Raw genomic sequence first — 5,014 nt, 5'->3', positions numbered from 1 at the left:
TTACCGGTCAGCGCGAGCCGACGGAGCGGTGGGAGGGCCGTGACGGACGGTCCCGGCCGGGCCATGCGTCTCACAACTGACCGCCAGAGCATAATTCAGGCCGGTGAGCGAACCTCGGCTGTGCGCAAGCCGCAACCGCAGCAAATATAGAGGTACTGAGACGGAGAGAGAGAGAAAGAGAAAGAGAGAGAGAGAGAGAGAGAGAGAGAGAGAGAGAGAGAGAGAGAGAGAGAGAGAGAGAGAGAGAGAGAGAGAGAGAGAGAGAGAGAGAGAGAGAGAGAGAGAGAGAGAGAGAGAGAGAGAGAGAGAGACTCAGTAGCCAGTGAGCGCTGCGTCTTAGGTCGGTCTTGCCCCAGATCGCAGCTCCGGCCGGCCAGGCTGCTGACAGGAACGTGTCAATCAATCCCAAACTCTCAGCTCCTTCTAACTTTAGTGGCAATATACCTCCATTTATAGCGTCGTAACTTCCATAACTCCATTATTCGTGACGCATAAATTAAAAGCAAGGCTCCCGCATCGTTCATTTGCATACTAATGTATAGTTGTGTGGAACACTCAGAACTTAACTTTGATAAGTTGCCCAAAGGAAGCCATGAAGAAAAAGAATGAATCTTTTGAGTAATGCGCGTGCGTTTCAGGCGTTCAGGAAAGTTGGGGTTCAATATACGTGCATGCCTCCGTCCTCACTTTGGGGCTGCTGCCATGCATATCCCGGTCTTGCGTGGATCAAGTTTGAGCCGGTGTGAAACGAGGCCCAGGGCCTCGTTTCATAAAGCGAGTCCGTAACTTACGCCGTTTTTTGGTCTTGTATTGCAAGTGCATGCGAAGCGATAAATTTATTTCTCCTTCTTCCTTCTCTTCTTGCTTGCAAGATAAATGAATTCAACGATTCAAACTATCGTCATCGCTTCACATACATTTACAATACAAGACCAAAAACCGGCGTAAGTCACGGACTCGCTTTATGAAACGAGGCCCAGGTATGTTGTTCGGAGTATACGGCATATTAAAAAGGAGGCGATGCAGCATACATATTACATATAGGTACGTGTGATGGCTAGTTCAATGGCGTTAGCCTGAAAGAAAATATGTGATAAAGCCTTCAATGATGAGCACTACCATCAAAATGGCATGCACGTCTAATGTATAGCGTCCATAAATATCATTATTTCCATCATATCTGCAATAAAACGTCATTATGCAGTGAACACTGAACACACATATGTGGTTCCTACACACAAAACATTCATTTCAATCCGACACAGTAACTACAAAATCTATTCGGATTTCTCACCACACGCAACTAGCAGCCATCTACTAGCAGCCCCCCCCCCACACACACACACCAAGTATCACATTCCACACAGCCGTCACCGCCGGCTGACGCTCAAACGAGGCGCCGCCGGCCGGTCAGCCTGGACCGTCAACTGTCCTCTGTGACAGCCGCTGTGACACAGCCCGTCTGACGCCATCGCTCGCCGCTGTTGGAATGCGTGTCAGATGCAGCGAGTCGCGGCCGGCCGTCGGGTCGCCGCTGTCGGCTTATTGTCCTATTCAGGCGGCCCTTATAGCGTTAGTAGCGGCAAAGAGGCGGAGTGCCCTCATTGGTCCGATGAGACGCGGCATCTGGGAGGCTGAATGAACGTCAGGAATGAGCACCGTCTGGGACTCCGCTGCCCGCGGCCAGTCACTGTCAGCACCAGTCAGAACAGTCGCTGACAGTTACAGGCAACAGTCAACTCATCAACAGTCCAAAATTAACAGCCGGACGTTAGCTGTCGCTAAGGGTAGCTATGAATCGGTACTGGGTAACAGGGGCGGATCCAGGAAAACTCCAAGGGGAGGGTCATGAATCGAAGTGGTGCCCCTACCTATACCCAAAATTAAAAACTCAACGGATTTCGTCCACTTCATTTTGGTGGTGCCCCCATTTTCAGTTTTTTCCTTTTTATTTTTTGTTTTAAGTCAGTATCTTAACTCTTGTCACAACCACATTTACCAATTGTAAGCAAGTATATATAGGTATGAATGTGCTATGTGTATATATGTTGTGGACGCTGAGTAGTGAGTACTTACCAGGAACGTTATCAGGTAAGCGAATCGTTGTCAGTCCGACGAACTTGACCCTAGCGTCTAAAGGGTCTGTCCTTGACACTTCAGGCTTGTCAGGGGCACCAAAGTCCTTCCAGGGACACCACAAACCTGTCAGGGGCACCTACGGCCTTGTAGGGGCGCCACAGGCCCGCCAGGAAGCAGGGGCACCACAGGTCTAGCAAGTATACACGACAGGCCTGTCAGGGGCACAACGGGCCTGTTGGGCCCATGAGCACCCCTAGGGGCAGGGGCACCACAGTCCTTCCAGGGGCACCGCAGGCCTGTGAGTGGCACCAGCGGCCTAGCAGGGGCACCAGTCAACACAGGGCTGCCAGGGGCACCACAGACCTGCCAGGGGCACCAGAGGCCTGCCAGGAGCACCACCGACCTTGCAGGGGTAACTTGGGCCTGTCAGGGGCACCACGGGCCTGTCGAGAGGCACTTCAGGCTTTTCAGGGGCACCATAGTCCTCTCCAGGCGCAGGGGTAGCAGGGGCACCAGAGGCCTGCCAGGGGCACTACAGGCCTAGCAAGGGCACCACTGGTCTATCAGGGGCACCACGAGCCTGTCATAGCCAGGCATCTCAGGCTTGTCAAGGCCCAGGGGCACCACAGGTCTGTGAGGGGCACCAGCGACCTAGCAGGGGCACCAGTCAACACAGGTCTGCCAGGGGCGCCACAGACCTGCCAGGGGCACCACAGACCTGCCAGGGGCACCAGAGGTCTGCCAGGGGCACCACCGGCCTCGCAGGGGCACCTTGGGCCTGTCAGGGGCACCACGGGCCTGCCGAGGGGCACTTCAGACTTTTCAGGGGCACCAGTCCTCTCCGGGCGCAGGGGTACCAGCGGCCTAGCAAGGGCACCAGAGGCCTGCCAGGGGCACCACAGGCCTAACAAGGGCACCACGGGCCTGTCAGGGGCATCTCAGGCTTGTCAGGGCCCAGGGACACCACAGTCCTTCCAAGGGCACCGCAAGCCTGTCAGGGGCACCAGAGGCCTGCCAGGGGCACCACAGGCCTGCCAGGGGCACCACAGGCCTAGCAAGGCACCACTGGCCTGTCATGGCCGGGCACCTCAGGCTTGTCAGGGCCCAGGGGCACCAGTCCTTCCAGGGGCATTACAAGCCTGTCAGGGGCACCAGAGGCCTAGCAAGGGCACCACAGGCCTGCCATGGACACCACAGGCCTGCCAGGGGCACCACCGGCCTTGCAGGGGCGCCTCAGGCCTGTCAGGGGCACCACGTGCCTGCCGGGGACACTTCAGGCTTGTCAGGGGCGTTACAGTCCTGTCAGGGCCCAGGGGCACCAGGCCCGTGGTGTCCCTGCTAGGCCTGTGGTGCCCCTGGCGGTCCTGTGGTGCCCCTGTCAGGACTGTGATACCCCTGGTAGGCCGGTGGTGCCCCTGGCAGGTCTTTGGGCCCCGGGCCTCAAGGGGGGGCCATGACCCATGTGACCCCCCCCCCCTTGGATCCGCCACTGCTGGGTAATACGTTTGACTCTGCCCATTGAACAGGTTAATTCTGTGTTCTAGCAAGGAACGTGCGCTCCATCTGTGAGCCTATAAAGGAAACTTAATAAAGCAAGCAGCTACATTTTTATCGTTCAAGGGACATTGCAAAATCGAACACAGTTTTTTACTTATCACCGCCCCCCCCCCCCATCTCTCTCCGGTCTTCGACGGCTGTGGTTATCTGGAGGGACCATGACCTGGATACAGGTCAGCCTCAGCAGAGCCCACCGCCGCCACACCCAGCCCAGCTACAGTCAGTGGCGGCCCTATCTCCGAGGCCAGCGCCCAAATGTAGAATAGAGCCATCGGTGGCCAGTTAGGCGGCTCCGCCGGGCCGTCGAGCGCGGATAAAATGACTTACGTATGCGTTCCGGTGTCATTGGGGGCCAGATAGGCTTGAAATGGCTGAGTTACTGTCGAAGTTGGTAAAACTCGACCGCGCATGGCCGGACTTTGCCGTGGTGTGTCGTGTAAATACGTAACATGGATGTTGTTTTGGAACTGAGGCCGAATCTTAGCTGATCAAATTAGCGATACAGCACAGTGCGCGGCGCGCGCGATTCTTTGTCATATATTCTTTTTAAAGGACCATTGCTTCTAAAGGACGGCTATTTCATTAAATATGCTGGCAAGGTATTAAAGGAAACCAAATATTTGGAAGAAACATACAATAAGTTACATCATGAAAGTGTCGTTCCAAAATAACATTTCAATGACACTTGTTGATAAGGCCTTGAAAAAAAAAAAAAATAGAGCAGTTGGTGTTTCGGAACGCCCTGTAATGTTTACACTTTACAGTAAACATAGGATATAGATAAGGTACCCACACGCATTCAATATCGATCGCGAATGATCAGTTATATTTTCGATTCGTATAGTTATTTGAACCTCACAGACCATCAGCTGATTAACCAGTTTTGTCGCTCCAATCACACAGCACGCGTTCCTGTAATAAGGGCCAGGGCCTCCTCCGTGATGTAGGTATATGCTGTGCCGCCTTACCTGCGTGCTAAGCGGCACAGCATACCATCGCAGTCAGTCGGCTGGTGCTAGACGGGGATGGAGAGATGGGGATTGGCTAAGCACTGAGCACTGAGCAGTCGAGGTTCAGGCGCTTGAGACAAAGAAGTATGCATACAAATGACAACTCTTGAAATCATCCTCGATTCTGTGGCTGGTGCTCTAAACAATGCACTAGCGGATAAATCTGGCCATCCAGCTGCTCGACCGAAGAGCCGCCGGCGTCGATACAGACCAGTTTCAGTCACCTGGTAGGAAGAGCAGCGGAAATGAAAATTGATGGCTTCAGTCTGCAGACTGATCTATGTAGAAACAGAGTCCTGCTGGGGTGTGCACTTAATGAGCGTGTGTCGCAAATGGCTCTAAGGTTTTTAACAAATCCCACAATTCCC

Source organism: Amphibalanus amphitrite, unplaced genomic scaffold, assembly GCF_019059575.1.
Source record: "Amphibalanus amphitrite isolate SeventyFive unplaced genomic scaffold, NRLGWU_Aamphi_draft 000874F_arrow, whole genome shotgun sequence".
NCBI lineage: Eukaryota > Metazoa > Arthropoda > Thecostraca > Balanomorpha > Balanidae > Amphibalanus > Amphibalanus amphitrite.
This window is presented reverse-complemented; position numbering follows the sequence as displayed.